This window comes from Phalacrocorax carbo, chromosome 1 (genome assembly GCF_963921805.1).
Source record: "Phalacrocorax carbo chromosome 1, bPhaCar2.1, whole genome shotgun sequence".
NCBI classification, from domain to species: Eukaryota; Metazoa; Chordata; class Aves; order Suliformes; family Phalacrocoracidae; genus Phalacrocorax; species Phalacrocorax carbo.
The window spans coordinates 142,115,881-142,133,300 of NC_087513.1; positions in this window are offsets into that span (position 1 = coordinate 142,115,881).

The window sequence follows — 17,420 nt, forward strand, 5'->3', positions numbered from 1 at the left end:
ACTGGCAAAGGATGGCCCACACCTATATGACTGAACTCTCTCAGTCTCTAAGAAAAGAGGGTGGCAACATCCTACTGCTTACTGGAAATGCTCTCTGGCCAACGCTAACTTCTCAACCACACCTGGGAATTGTCTTCGAGAATAAATTTCAAGTTTTAGTTTCTGGGAATATCCCCTGGCACTATTTAATCTACTAATTAGTGGTTTCCTTGTTGCATTGTTTTTTTACCTCCTTATTGTGTTACATAATAATGCATAATATTTGTGCGAGAATCTTATTTCTCTGAGGAAGAACACTCTTTCCCATCTCTGTGCAAGGACTGGCATTTCTGAACTTGCAAAGATATTCCTTTCTAAAAACTACCCTAAATGACATTAAAGTCATAGCACCCAAACCATGTACTAACAGATTTAAAGGAGATGAAGTAAAAACACAAACTAAGGTAGAAATTTGAGGTGAATAGTTATGACAGCTATAGCCTAGCTGCATATAGCCCCAGTTGATTTTTTTAAATGGTTCTGGAAATAGAGAGTGGACGACAAAGATCAGAGCAAGCAGCCTCCTCTTGTTTTGTCAGGATTTTGAGAGAGTAATAGGAACTGCTGTGGCAGGAAACAGCTCTGTTCTTACCCAGTGCTCCTGTCAAGATCACTGCACCTAATCAATGGGAACTTTTGGGGACAAAATAAGATGGGATCAGAATTGTTTGCAAGGATTTACTTCCCAGGAAACAGCACATGGAAGAAAACGGGACAATTCCTAAAGAAATGAAGAGATAAAACTGTAACCATCGTTCCTCAATATACTTCCTGGAGAAGCAGCATCTACCAAAAAAATGAAAGCAAAACAAAAATAAATTTTTCAGGAGAGGAAACATTCCCCTCTGGATATTTCCAAGCCCACACTGTGGCAGGTGCAATTATTTTTGGAGGGAGCAAAACAGAAGCTATGCTTCAAAGTGTTAAAAGTGCTTTCTCTTTAAGTTTGCTGAACAAAGATGGAATTGCAGAGAGCTCTGCCATTAGTCATTACAGTGTAAAATCAGATGTGAGAGGTCATTTCCCTGGCACTGACAGCTCTGGGCAACTTGCTCAGCGAACTCTTTTTTGCTGCTGGGTAAATTAATTATGTGATTGTCTCTGCTTGAAATTAACAGAGTCCTACCCTTCTTCACATGAAGAGATCAAGCGTTCCCACGTGACTTGCAAATTACTCCTCTAAATGAGGGTCCCCATAGAAATAATTAGGTTGCTTTAGTGCGAGATATTAATATTACCCATTTTCAGTACAAATGTCTGGAAAGTTCTCTTCTGTTCCTCTTTTTTAAACTGAGGCTTCATTAAACTTAATGCCACAAAGTGTTTCTGGCAACAGAGGCTTATCAAAACAGCTTAATGCAGAAGGCACATTTTCAGTACAAACTATAAATCTTAAAAACGCAGTAGTTTGAATGTTGCACATTACCCGTGATTCCTACATATGTGTAAAGACCATGTGCGCACACACCGAGTGTGCACGCAGGCGTGCACGTGCGTGCCACCCCCAGCCTGGCGCTGTTGGTGGGCCGAGACCCTCTGCCTTGATAAGCCCGTGGAGCAGCCTGGACTGCACCAACGCTGATCCTGCCTGGCCCGCTGGGGGAGTGTCCTCGACTAGTAGGGTGAAATTCAGGAGGAACCAGCAGAGCACTGCTCTAGCTTGGCCCTCTGAAAGGGAGAAAGGAATTGACAGAAGGATGAGGCCAATGGGAAACACAAAGGTCAAGCACAAAGGACAACTCAAGGCAGCGGCTGAGTCTGAAGCCTGATTAGATAAAACCCGATTATATGGATAGAAAAAAATAAGAACATTAAATTGTAACCACTGCTGCTGTTGCCTCTTTTTCAGGTTGTCTGCTTCTTTGTTTATCTAGTCCCCATTCTGTGGGCTGAATTAGTAGCATGCAGCAACATCTTATGTGAGGAACTGCATTTTATACTAGATATATACACTCACTGGTCTCAGCTGTAAAGAACTTCATCTGGATAAGTGATCATTCCTTAAATTTCATGGGTTGCATTTTGGTAAAAAAAAATGTATTTAAACACTTATTGAGTAGGTGATACTAAATTAATACTTGTTTCAGTAGACCAGGTTGTTGCCTCCCACAAGAGCATATGAGAAAACAAAACAAAAAATAGTTAGATGGCTTGGAGACAAATACTTTCTTTCAGTTATTTTTATGAGGATGCTCTTTAACCCATACAGGCATATGAATCCCAGGATGCCTTGGAAGACCATGGCACTCTCTGCAGCCTCACTTATCTCTGGCTACTTGACACCATCATCCCCACACTTTTCCCTTCTTTTTTCTTCTCTAAAACGGACTTAAAAAAAAAGGAAAAAGAAACAGAAAGTGAGAAGTAGGCCAAAGAGGTAAATGAGGCTGCTCTTTTGGACTTTAACCATAGAAGGTATGTGGTATTAAGAGAAAACAGATCTGCACTCTGCTGTTAGAAGAATGAAGCAGAAACTTTTCAGGTCAAAATTATCATAAACTCATTGAAACCTTTGGAATTATGACAGCAAACAAAACTGAACTTCTGTCTCAGTTAATGTAAATGGTTTAGTCACTGTTCCCTTGTACTTGCTCAAAACTCAGTATATTCACATTTCTTCTATTTTCCCTGAAGAATGACAGCTACAACACTTACTCTTACAGTACCTTTTTTTCCCTAAAAGAGATAGCCCAGCACATCATAAAGAAGTCTAGCGAACACTAACCTTTCTAATGATATGCTGCAAATTAATATATTTTTTCTGTTTAATAACTACATTGTAGGGAATCACAATTTTTTGCTGTGTTCTTGTAACCCATAATTATCTTCTGATTTTACCTTTCCGATGTTGAAATGTCTAACAGTAACTGAATATTTAGCCACTTGATGTTCATTTACTTGCAAGAACACACAAGCCTGATCAGCTCTGAAGATGAGGTATAGGAGAGAATGTTGAACTTCCTGCACACACACAAAAAATCCAGTAGTATTAGACAAATAACACAAACTCTAGGCCTTGACAATAACACTCTACTGAAATGGTGCAAAAAACCTATTAGCAATAAATAGGAGTGATATAACATTTTAGTATTTCTGGAAATCAGTCAGTGTCGGAAATTGTTAAGCAATGTAAAATCAATGTAAAGGACTTTCCACATATTCTTTTACGTGCAGTAAGATGGAGATGGAAGTGTCTGCTTAGAGAATAAGTGCAGAAGTACATTACTTAACCCCCAGGTACAGCAAACAGATTTCTACTTGATAACTTTGTAAGTCCATGGAGTGAGCCTTTTTAAAAAAAATCCTCCATGCATGGAAATGGAAAATAACATCAGTCTTTTCCAACACAGAAGAAAACCTTGCACAAACTCTAAAGCACAAACATAACTGGTCTCTAAGCTGACGAGGCATCTGGACCCCATGAGCATCCCAGCAGCCTCCTCAGCACCAGTGCACGACTGCCTGCAGGACTGCCAGCAGACCCCATGGCAGCGCTGAAAGGGGGTCTGTGGGGTGACAGATGCTCAGGCAAAGAGTCTGCTGTGGCATGGGCTTTGTTGTGGGGTGCTGCTAGCACCACTGCCAAGAGAAGAAAGGGAAGACAGCAGGGGAAAGTGCACTGTTATTGTTTCCTAGGCCCAGCTCGAGATCTTTACGTGCACACAAAGTCCCTGCTGAAGCCACTGAAGCCAATTTGCATCAGGGCAAGAGGAAGCCTTAAGGTTACGCTGCATTCCTTTTGGGGACTGCCTTAAAAGAGTAATGCACGTAACAACCAAACTGACATGCTACCAGGCAGAAATCATTCTTTGTTTGTAACTACACATTTTAGTAAGTTTTTCAGCTGCATCTTGCTGACCCTGAACCAGCTCAGACTTGTGGAAGTGTCCATTGGGAATCCGTGTGCCATCAGACGATGGAACTTTTATTTCCCCAGTTGTTTTAACCTAGGGAACTGCAACAATATTGACAGCTCTTTAAATATTGACATTTTGTGCAAGCAAGACCTGACGTTCAAATTAAGGAAATGCCAGAACTCAGTGTCAGTTTAGTGTCCCTGTGAGTGCATTGTGCTGCAGCCTGCTGCGCTCATCCAGGCAAGGGCTGCAGAGGGCAAGAAGTCTGTATAATGGACATCACTGAGAAGCCCTGCAGTGAGGTTGCAGAGACAGCTTTAATGTTGACATCTTCCACCTTGTGCGTGTTCCCAGTCCTGTTTTACTGGTCTTTTGGACGCTTCTTTCTTCAGTCGGATACAGCTGTGACACAGTTTTGCAAAGTATTGAAGGGCACTGAGGCCAACACTCCTGCTCTGGACACACAGCAGGAGAACAAGTTTTGTCTTATGACTGTGTGGCTGCACTGAATTGCAAAACCAGAGAATTCTGTTCATGGGCTGTGCTAGGGACCAGGCTAATTTTTAAACAAGAGGTTTGTTTTTGTACACCTGTCCCGGAGAAATTATTTCTTTCTGGACCGTAGTAGACACAGGTATGTTTGTTTAGCTGCTTCCAACAAGAGAAAATACCTGGAATAAACCATAAACAAACGAAAATGGAGAGGAAAGTCGCAAATTCAGGGTAACTACCAAAACAAAGTTGTAAATATGTAAATACTTTGGCACATTAGCTCTTAGGAAGTCTTCCTCCCCCAACCAATTGCCTTACATTGATTACAATATTAAATATATTCATTCAGTACATTAACATTACCAATTGCTCCTTACCATCCAAGCTCGATACTGAATCTGGTTTGAAACCTTTACTGGGACACTGAACACTTGGAGTTCAGCTGAGCTGTACACTGTGCTGAGGGGCATCTGGAGGTGCTTTTTTCTTCTTTCCAGTGGTTTTGGTTCTATACTAAGATATGAACTAATCTTTACCTTGCTATCAGCTCAGGAATACGATGAGGTAGCAGCTGTTTCTGTTGTTCTGTGTTGGCCCTTCACAACATCCAAGGGTGCACAAGTGGCTTGACATTCTCTTGCTTCCTTTGAACCACCATAACCATGTAAGGGCCAGTGGGACTAGCTGCCATTCATATAATCAGTTTGCTGTGAAAAGGTCCTTATGTTCATGACAAGTGGTTCTTTACATGTTGCAGAATTGACCTGACTGAGGAAGGCAAGTTAAGCAGAAAAGCTTTCTCTCCTTTTTCCACTGGAATATTCTCTAATCCTGTAGATAATTTATTCCTGAAGGTGTCAGGAAGAATAAGCTTGTCAGGGTGTCTCATAACAACAAGAAATGCTGCAGGAGCAGCAAAAAGCAGTAGATCTAAACAGCGCTTTGGCTGGCCAACATATAGCCATAATGATGAATGCTGAGAAGGCAGTTTTAGTAAGATGTGTACATTTTACCTCCTGTCTCCCAGGCAACTTCCTAACATCTTTCTGAAATTACTAAAGAGCAACAAATATATTCTAATACTGTGACAAGGCTTATCAAGCCAATACAAGGCAATGGCATTTTCTATTTTGAGTCATATTGACCTACAATAAACCAAATGCAATAACTAAATACTGATAGCTAAAAGTATTCATCCAGTGTCACCATGTAAATAAAGCAACACTTTTCTCACATTTGGCATGAACATTAAATTGAATCTATACATGGAACATCTACATAAGCAATATATATCATTCTATTGTATACAGTATGAAATTCCTTGGAACCAAGTTTCTCAAAGTTACTTATGTTTTAGAAAAAACATTTATATTAAAACAATAAACTTTAATTTCTAAGTGCAAAAATTCTAGCTTTGTATTTTACAACATTCAACATAAACAATATTATAAAGCCTGTAATCAGTAGCATCAAAACTACAGAAATACTCTTTTCTCCATCTGGAAGTACTTGGAAAATAAATAAATAAATAAATGCAGTGAGTCTTGACACAGTTGCTCGTGGGTATCATAAGACATTGAAGTTGAATTGGAACATAGACTGTCAGCTCCCATAGCATATCTTTACACAATAGACTGCACTTTTCAAATATTATTAGAGATTCAAAATGATCTTCTTTTCTTACGGTTGAGACAGAGACAACCATGTGGAGAATAAGAAGGGTTATAATTTTTAATTTGAGTCTGGAAATTATTTCTCTAACATATACTTGTATATATTTTATAAACACAGCCTACAGGGAAAAATATAAAAAAAAATTACAGAGCAAGGTATAGTTAAAAACTCAGCAGTTCAACAAAGGCAGGAAGAAATCTACCACTTTTTTGAGAAATCTTACTGCTTTCAAATAATAAACTACAGAAAAAATATTAAAATAACAAAAGTAATGTCTTTTTTAAAAGAACAGTAGTCTTGCTCATCAAGCATTTCCAAGATAGGAGATGTCAGCTTTAAGGCTGATATTTTCTCTGTGCATTATAATAACTCTGCTTGGCATCAGAGATAAACTCAGTGATGTTAAAAGAGAAAGCATCAAATTTTATATCCTACCTGAGACACCTGAAACAGGAATATACATGTCTTCTGCCATATCTTCATCACATTCGCTGTTCTTACTTTGTAGTAAATGGGGAATAATTCTGGGTGAAGAGTTTCTTCTAATTTTTTTTAAAACCTGCATCTTGAAATCACAAACAGAATTAGTTGAGACTTAATTTTATAAGTTTTGTATTTCTGAATAAGCACCCTAGTATTTCTTTTTAAAATTATTGCAAAACACTTTGTTACATGAAGAAGGTTAGGAAGGAAAATGATCACCAGGGCTTAGTCTTAAGTCTGCACAATCCATACACACCATATGGGCTAAGAGAATGTCTAGTAGTAGAAACAATTTTTATTGACATACTAGCCTTAGAAGGTGTCACCATTAATTTTTTTTAATAGCTTGAAGATCTATTTGCTAGTAGAATAGCAATAACTACCTATCTCTGCAGAAGAAGGCAGGTTAGGACAAACACAGAGCACAGCAGAGGATGGAGGACTGGACCAAGCTCATTCTCAAAGACTGAGGACTTCTTCTCACTTGAACAAAACAGAGTGAAGTTTTAGCCGTGAGTTGCTTGTTCTTTTCTTGTGTTGTTATAGTTCTGCTCACAGTAAAACCTTTGCTGATGCAGTCATGTCCTGTAAGTGGTATTGCCACGCTGCTAACCAGTAACAGCATCTGTAACAGTTTTAGTTGTGCGCAGCCTAAGCTGGTGAAACCTGAGTTTCACTGCCACCACTGCTAGAAGTGCCCACGTGCCTGCTGCCAGGTACCAGGCACCGGAAATAATTGTATAGAAGCTTGTAGTTCCTAATAGTTCCTACCAGTGGACAAGAACCTTGACAAATTAGCATACAGACTACTTCTAAGAACCTAAAAGAAAACATGGAGAGGAGCAATAACCAGAGTGAATTTCATAAAAACACATCATATCAAATCAAACCAGTTTCTTTCTACCACAAGGTAATAGAAAGGAGAAGCAATGCATGCCATATACCTTGGCTTATATAAGACTTTTGAACGTATAGAGTTCCCATAACCAAACTAAAGAATATTTAGATGAAAAAAAAAAATGCAGTTGGCAAAGTCTTGGGAAAACTTTACTTAGGAATTCATTAACAGTGGTTCAGGAACATCCCGAAAAGGACTGAGTAATGCTCTGCAGGGTTCAGTCCTGAGGGAGTGGTACTATTAGATATTTTCTTTAATAACCTAGGTGATTGAATAGAAAATATACTGATTCCATCTGAAGACACTGATAAGCTGATAGTGTACACTGGGAAGCAGGATTAGAGTTCAATGGGATCCTGATACACAAGGAAATGATATAAAAAAGAAAAAATACAGTTTAATAAGGGCAAATGCCAGACCATGGACTTGGGTAAGAACAATTAACTGCACAAATATAGGAAAGGGAACAAAGGGCTAAGTTAGAGCTCTGCAGGAGTATATTTAGAATTGTGAATCACAGCTTAAACAGGAATCAAAGGATTGTGTAAAGGCAAACCCATAAAATTAATCACCCACAATGATTAATAAACTGGCATAGCTAACAAGACATTTGAAGTAATCCTGCTCCTTTCAGCACTGACCTCTCCTGAAGTGCAGCAACATTGAGCATTGAGCAATAAAATTCAAAGAATATAGGAGTTACCTGGATGGCTTCCAGAGGAAAAAAGTTCTGGGAAGAGCAGTGAGAATGAAGAGAGGGCTACAAAACAGGCAAAGAGGAAAATTTGGGGGAGTTGGAGTATTATTATTCCTTGTTGCTTCATTACTTTCAGGCTGAGAATTGAGGCTTCACATTTCAAACTTTGAATGTTGAATTCTCCCGAAGGAAAATAAAACTACCCAGATGCCAAAGTGCTGTCATGGGGATTTTAAGGCTGTTCTCACCTCTCAGAACGGCTGCAAGTGATAGTGAAACAGTTTATGATGTGACCAGGTTGCCAATCTCATTTTTTTTGCAATTCTCTTCCTTATCCTCAGCCAAAAAAATCAATAACTTTCTTTTACTTCACTTTGTAGATTTAGAATCTTTAGGAAACTCTCATTTTACATCTTCAAGCCTTTCACAACTACCACAACACCAAGAAATGTCTTTTTAATGTGCTTTCTTGAATCCAGGACCTTGGGTCTTGCATCTTTGGGACTTGGGTCTGTGGGTCTGAGAAAATATGGCAGATACTGATAATATTGCCAGCAATGATGGTCCCTGGCTTCTGACCCAGCACCCATTGAATGGGTATTCACTGCTCAAAACAAATGTTTTAAGCTATCCCTGAGCTCAAACATTGTGTCTGGACTGCATTCATTTTGCACAACAGCCAGAGTTGACTTCTTTGCCTTAAAGGAAAGAAACAGAGAACAGAAAGGCAAAGAACAACTAAAAACTTCAGCTTCAGCTCCTTCTTCATGCTAGTTGCCTTCATTTTGTAAATTGTATTCAGTGTCCTGTGAAACCTCCAGAAATGTGAGATACTCATTTAATCCACAGAGCAGACATAGTGAGTGCTCGCACCTGGGCCCAGGGGCTGGGAGTGGTCCCGGCTTCCACGGTATAGACACAACCACTAAGACCTGGGTTTACCTAGAAATAAATCATTAGGTTGACAAGAAAATCTGGGTATGTAAACATCACTGGGCATCCAATGTTCAGACACCACCAAAATTGCCATTCAATTGCAATGTACTCTGGAAAAAGTCTTAAGTGCCTCAACAACCGAATGCCAATGAATTACATCCTTTACTGCTAAACTTCTATTCCTTGGGATGGATAAGGATTGATATACCAGGGGCAGGGAAGGGACAGAGAGGATGAAGCGTGTGCATTTCCCCTCTGACAGTCACAGTGTGATGCACTCCTAGTTGCTTTCTAGTAGAAAGAGCACGTATGTGCTTGTTTCATTCATGTAAAGGCTATCTCTGCCCCACATGAATGCTAAGCACCTGTATCTCCTGATTTTTTGCTCCCATGCCACTTCTTACTGGTCAAGAGTGGAAAAATAAGTATGGCCCGTTTCTATCTCACAGAGCTTCTTCCTCAGTGCTTCAGTTATCCTCTCTTCCCTCCATTTAACCACTGTGGCTCTTAAGAGGCTCAGCTTCTTACTTTATACCAGTTATCAGAATAACCATTATTCAGCTATACCTAATTAGGAAGTCATATCAAATCCCCTCACCAATGACTAGCCACCATGTCCTAACTCATATTTCCCCATGACAACAGTGCTTGCCTTTCCATCTTCTCCAGAGTGATACAAGCTGCCTTCCAAAACCTGGGGTTTTCACATTTTTGCGGTAATTTCTTGGCCCAGGGTTTTAAAGAAACTCATCTGACACAGCTTTGCATTCTGTCTTTGCCACTTGTAGCATATTATTCTACACTGTGAAAAAAAGTGGAATAGGTCCAGTACTTGGCATCTATTAAGCATCTGTATTCCAACTAACAATTAATTAGGATTAAGGGTTCTTGAAAGTATATCTTATAGCTGAAGAAAATAATTACCAACTATTAATCACATACTTCTTTCAGATACTTAAAAACTAATTGTATGCATTTTCCAAATGATCTAAGGAGACTTGTGAAATACTTAAATTGCATTATACGCTAGGATCTATTGAGAAATGTCCAAGTTTCTCATGGGCAAGCTAATGATTTACTGCAACATTTCTTTTGCTCTACACATGCTAGCATTGGAAACACAACATTTACCTCGCAGCGCACCAAAATGCAGTTTACTGCTGCACAGCAAGGCAAGCAAGTGGTAGCAACGTGACATTTCTGTAGATTGTAGAACTACACCCCCATGCTGGTGAACAGAAGAGAGAATGATGTGGGATGCCGTTGCTGGAGGAGGTGAGAGCTGACCAGGATCTCTTGCAAACAGTGTCATCTAAGAAACTTGTCAGTGGAGTGGCTTGTCAGGTGCGGCTACAGACTTTTTAGTTTCTAATTAATGCCTCGTAGACATATGCCTGATGCTGTCATGCTGGTGAGAAAGATGTATCAAAAGACCGCTCCTCCCCTGTCATATACATTGAAAGAACTCTTCTGCACATTGGCCATTGGTATCTTTCAAGTGGCCAGGATAAGAAGTTCCCTCTGGTTTCACATCAAAAGGTCAATCGTAATGGTTCTGGGAAGTTGGTGACGAAGCTGAGTCTTTCTAGTTAAGCCTCCAGGTCTAGGAACATACTGTATTTCAAAATTCAATGTAATGAACCTAAGCATTAATATTTTATAACTCGTAATAATCCATTCTAAATCTGAAGGATAATTAAACTAAACATACCAAACTTGCCTACAACTAGAACTGGTTGCATGTCATTTGAATAGAAAAATAGCAAAAGATTATTTGCATATCCAGAAAAAATAACACCCACAAAAATATTAAATAACAAATAAAGTCTTACTTTTTGAGTACAGGAACTCACACACCAGAATAAAAAATGCAAATAATAATTATGCAAAACTTATTTTAACTCAGAAGGAGACTTATCAAATACTGAATCTGTAATATCAGAAAAAGAACAAAATACTTCTGGGTATAGTGTGTGTATTTTGTTGGTTGGTGGTATTAGAATCACATATGGTAGTACCCTTTCTGCTTATTTAGGTACAATGTGTTGCATTCAGAGCATTGATTCAACATCTTTTTTATTTTCTATTTTTCATCATGAGTAAAACACATTAAATTGTTAGGAATAAGCATACTTCAGACAAGGTCCAATTAGGAGGATAGCATGACAGGTAAATACTGAATGGGACCACCATGACTGCGCTTCAGTTGAACACAGACCTGTCCATGCAGACGATTTACATGCAGAAATATTACAAGGAGATAGGGCACCACTCAGGAATATTCTCTGGTACATTATTTGCCACGGTTACCACTATTCTTTAAAGGGTTTATGTTTACTTAGTGACAGCTATTTGTGCTTAAGAAGTGTTTATAACACTTATTGACTGCTCATCCTGTGCTGCTGTTGGGGGATTCTGACCAGGAGTCATTAAGAAAAGTTGGATATTGACACTCTGGGGCGAGGGTCCTCTGTCTCTTTTCTAAACATAGACTTCTAAAGCAATAAGCTTCCAAGGAAGTCATGAGCTCAGGCAAATTTCACCCCTCTGTTTTACAAGCCTTGTATTGCACAGGACTGCATCACCCGAAAAAAAAACGGTGTTTCGTGTCTTGCAAGCCCCATAATGTGTGTAAGGGCACTTGAGTACATGAGAAAGGATTTTTTTAAAGTTAGTGGCACCACAAATCAGCACAAAAATCCAATGTACTTTAAGAAACATTTCTAATGACATAGTGTGTCATGGCTTAATCCTGGTGAGCAGCTCAGCCCCAGCCAGCTGCTCACTCAGTCCCCCACAGTGGGATGGGGGAGAGAGAATCAGAGGGGTAAAAGTGAGAAAAGTCATGGGCTGAGATAATGACAGCTTAATAGGTAAAGCAAATGTTGCATGCACAAACAAAACAAAATAAGGAAGTCAGTCCCTACTTCCCATCGGCAGGCAGGTGTTCAGCCATCCCCAGGAAAGCAGGGCTTCTTCACACATAATGGCTACTTGGAAAGACAACTCCTAGCATCCCCCTCTTCCTTCTGTTTTCCCCCAAATTTATTGATGAGTACAACATCATATGGTGTGGAATATCCCTTTGGTCAGTTGGGCTCAGCTGTCCCGGCTGTGCCCCCTCTCAACTTCTTGTGCACCACCAGCCCACTCGCTGGTGGGTGGTGTGAGGAGCAGAAAGGGCCTTGGCTCTGTGTAAGCCCTGCTCAGCAATAGCTAAAACATCCCTGTGTTATCAACGATTTGGTCACAAATCCAAACTACAGAACCATACTAGGCTGCTGTGAAGAAAGTTAACTCCATCCCAGCCAGACCCTGTACATAGTGATATACAAACACAGAGATTTAATTGAAACACTGTTCCTTCAAGCACATGTATGTGTTAGATATGTTATGCACTACTACATGGTGGCTATGACAGGTATGGATGGCAAACAATCAAAAAGGTATCTAAGGCATTAACTAATAAAAAACCATAATTAATAAAGAGGGGTAATCAAAGTAAAATTATTCACTATGAATTATAAACAGTTTAAGTCTGATTTAACTTTTCTGCATTTTCTTTGATCAGAATGAGATGAGACTTGTGTCAGATGTTCAGAAAAATTACTCTTATTCAGAAATGAAGGCTTGATCTAAATACCGAAATCTCTTTGAGTATAAACGACAAATTGAGTTAAATCTAATCTGTATGAAAGTGCCTTTAATCTTACACTTAAGTAGCTATATTTTCTTTACAACCAACATTTTAGAAAGCAGTGTTCCAAGCTGTTTAATTTAAGGCTGTTGTGCCTTGTATATTTTAGGCAGAACAGATATGGTGATGGTCAGCAAGCGCTACTCATGTTTGACACATCTCCAACAAACATGAATTTGGGCAGACCAAAGCAGTTTGAACTCTGTCGTGTTGACTGAGATACAATTTGCCAAATGAACAAGTGAAAAGAAATGGCACGCAGCTCTTTGGTAAATGGCAGAAAGGCAAAGCAGATGGAGGACAGGCTTGCCCTTGGCAACTCAAGTGCAGCACTTAATAACATCTAAAATGGGAAAGGGCCGTGAACAGCTAGGCTGGCTTTCAGGCCATGGCTCAAAACTGACACTGCTGGCAGTAGGGATGGGCAGGACATCTCCAGGGGCTGGAGACCCAGGAGGGGGCACCTCACCACCTGCAGCTTTCCTTGCAGCTGACTGAAAAGCAAGGACAGTAACGAGAGACAAAGGCCACTCTGAGCAGCACTGTTGTACTCTTTAGGTATGACAGATGCCCAGCAAGGTGGTGTGGAAATTATTTCTTCTGAACCACTGAGGCAACCTACTGAGGCTGATAAACTTGTTGCTGTCTGTGCCAGAGGAAGGAACCCCCAACATCCTCTGTGTTCTGGCAAAAAGAAAAGTCAGAGTGAACAGCGGCTGGGTTAAAAACTCAAACACTTTGTTCTCCTTTCAGATTATGAGCAAGGATGTACTACATGCCCCTGTGGACTGTGAAGGGACAGCTTATGTCACAGCACCATCTTACTCTACCTACCCTTTTCTGTCTACTAGAGATGATAAAGCTACAAGACTAATGCACTTTTTAATGAGAGTGACAAGGAAAAGTCTGGTTATTAGAGGGAAAAAAAAATAAAAAGAATGGCTTTTGTAATTAATCCATTATTGTTCAGAGATTCCAGTGGCATTGCTTACAGTAACTCCTACAGGGATACTGTATTTGGTTGGTAAAACTAATAGCAATTTCATTAAGCTAACAGCTCCTAATGCTAATAATAATTCTGTTAAATCTTTATGGATATATTTGTCCCTGCCTTCTTCATTTTCCATTTACTGCAGACACACTTCACAGTCTCTTGTGTCTCACATTAGTGTTCTGTATTGCCACAAGATCATTGCTGAGTCTTACTGTGCCCTTTTAGACTGTGAAATATCTGCCTCACACTGTCCTCAGAGACATCAATAAGAGCAGGAGTGGTCTTCATCTTTGCTAAATCTATGTAAGGTGTTTATCTATTTGAATATTTGTTTATGAAGGTATTTAGCTTTAGATGTATTTAAAGAATCTTAAAATAAGTAAAAAATAAGACTGAAGATGTGACAGAAATTTCACATTGTGACAGAAGTGTGACAGAAATGGCTTGCCAAAGTCTTTCCAAATGAAAACTCTACCTTCATTTTTCAGCCTTCTCCAAGGCAGACTGAAAAGAGAGAGCTTTTGTCCAGAATTCAGTCCCTTCCCAACTTTGATCATCTGCTCCGCTCTGCAAAACACTGTGAGCTGCAATGCAGCTGGTAGTGCTGTACTGACTGCTCTAGCAGCCTTTAATGTACGTGGTACGTGAGGTCTGGCAATTCAGATCCTAGAGGAACACTTAGCAGGAATGATGTGCACAGTCCGGTCGTGAAAAGAGATGGGGAGGCAGCCAAGGGTAGCAGAGGCCAGCTGATGCCAGTGCTTCTGTGATGGTAACAGTGCAGCATAGGGAAGGGTGGAGAGGCAAACAGAGAGAAATGAAGGGAACAGTCAGACAAGAAATATTAGCTTTCTTGATAAGGGGTAAATTATTAACACTAATGTAATTTCTGCCAGTTTTCAGGACTAGAATTAACCATATGCAAGAAACATTTGTTTTCCAGCTAGTACGACAGTCAACTGCCTATGCCAAAAAAAAAAAAAAAAAAAGGATTATTGGATACAGCACAGGCACTAGTGAAAATGCAGACATCAGAAGACTGCCTCTTGGATGGATGCTTTCTAGGGTGAACTGGCATTCTTAGGTCTGTCAGACTGTGGGGAAAAGAGGCAGGTATCCAGTGAACTCTGCCTGACAACACTGCAAGTGTGTAACAATCATGTAATGGTTCCCCATGATTTATACTGTTTGTTCTCTCATTGCATGCACACATATCCAAAAATCAGTTTGATACAGTAGGCCTGGAATGAATAGTTTTGCTGGGTACTTGTTAGGTATTCAGGATCTTGTATAGAAATGGCTGGTGAGCTCTGTCCAAACCCTAGTGAATAGGCAGATGATACCCATATTGCTGAATCACTGCAACTCCAGGCATCTTCAGGGTTGGTTCACCAAGGAAACTTAAATGTCAGGGTGCCCCTTCATTCCTTGATGTGATTTCCCAGGTGCAGGGAAAGCTGGCTAATATCAGGGAAGGTTTAGCTGCCACAGGAACACTTTGACTAATCTCTGATTGTGCAGTCTTTATTCTCCCTGACTGAATATTTTACAAACACTAAATTTACTCTTCTTTGCCCAAAGAGTTGTTATATATCCTTTTTACACATCTATATAAAGTGACGTTTCCCCTTATATCACAGTACCCCCTGTGCACCTGAATTATTTCTTAATTTACTTTGCTGGGAAACATGAAACAGCCTGGGGCAATTATTTGCTCTCTCAGGAACTGTTAGTGAATCACATTTGTACATGCTTCCTTTCCCTTTGGAAACAAAACCTGATTTTTGATGGGGGCATGTGTGTGAGTGAGTCATATGCTAGGTGCAAGGAGCACTTCTGAAGACTGATACAGTGAATGATTTTCTTCACAGGATTAGATTTGACAACAAAAACATTAAACTGAACATGCATGTTGATAATGCAAAAAGTATCATCTTCCTCCATAGGTGGACTCATTTAGATTCTCGTCAGAGATGCTGCAGTGGTTCAGCACTATAGAGATTCTAATTAAAAATGTTGAGAAAAAAAGGTATTTTGTGTAATTTGAGAATGTACTTTTTAGGGTGGTAGGAATTGATTTAAAGTAATACATTGCCATTGCATTGGAATGCTTCTTTGTCTGAAGAAATTTGCTGCAGAGATTATGTTTCACAGATACATACAGCATTCCTATTTGCTGGCTTCATATTAGATTTGGCAAGAACTACTGCTCTGAAAAAAATTCTCCAGGCAAAATTGTGATGAAAAGATATACCAGATCCATATCTAAAAAGGATGATGATAGGACTGCCAATGAGAGCTGTAGTGGCTCAGTGGAGCCATCCTGTGTATGTTTAAATTATACATATATGACTATATATAAATTTGATCTAAATATTTTTATTTTCTTGAAGTTACAATGGGCAAACTAAACCTAACAAAGGCAGGCCAAGTATTTTTTAAATCTATTTCTGGAAATAAATCGACATGGACAGCCAAAACATACTCACAGATTTATACAATGATTCTACCAAATGACATGGTTTTTCTACAAGAAAGCTTTTAAATTGATAGTTTTAGCACTCAGGCAAAACAACGTTCTTGTGTAATGTTTAGAGCAGAAAGTCAAGGCGGAAGTGGTGCAGAGACTTGAGGCAAAGTTCAGAAAAGAGGCAAAGCAGAGAGTAGGAGCACATGGCAAGGTATGGACATGAATGCAGGGAAGAAGCCAATGACTGAGCAGAGGGTTGGATCATGATGCAAAGACATGAGGCAGATCTGGTATAGAAAGATAGGCTGGATCAAAAGTGGAGAGAGCCACTAGTCTTGCTGCAGAAAGCTTACATGTCTTCCAGCAAGCCACTTTCCCTCCACTTGCAGGGAGACCCTTCAAGTCCTTTCTTCTGGGTCACCATGGCAATATCATGGTGTCGTGGTTCAGCCCCAGTCAGCAACTAAACACCACGCAGCTGCTCGCTCACTCCCCCCACCCCTGTGGGATGGGGGAGAGAATTGGAAGAGCAAAAGCAAAAAACCTCATGGGTTCAGATAAGAACAGTTTAATAATTAAAATAAAATAGTAATGATAGTAATAATAGTAATAGTAATATTATTATTATTAATAATAATAATGAAAATAATGAGAGGGATAAATGAAGCCTGGGAAAAAAAAAATACAAGCAATGCAGCCACTGCTGACTGACGCTGCCAGTCCCCGAGCTGCAATCGCTGCTCGCCCCCTGGCCAGCTCCTCCCAGGTAACATACTGGGCATGACATTACATGATATGGAATATCCCTTTGGCCAGTTTGGATTTGCTCTCTTAGCTGTGCCCCCTCCCCTCCCGGCTTCTTGTGGACCTGGCAGAGCACGGGAAGCTGGAAAAGTCCTTGACTAGTGCAAGCACTACCCAGCAACAACCAAAACATTGGTGTGTTAGCAACATTATTTTCATACTAAGACCAAAGCACAGCACTATGCTAGCTGCAGTGAAGAAAATTAACTCTATCCCAGCTAAAACCATGACACATGGCTTATAGAGAATTATTCATCCAAAGAGATTACTTGTAGCTGTGGCCACACAAACCATATTTGCAATACTCAACACAAGAACAGCTTGAGAGTTGAAAGAGGTTATCACCTAGGAAGAAACCCTAGGCTGTAAGGAGGAGTAA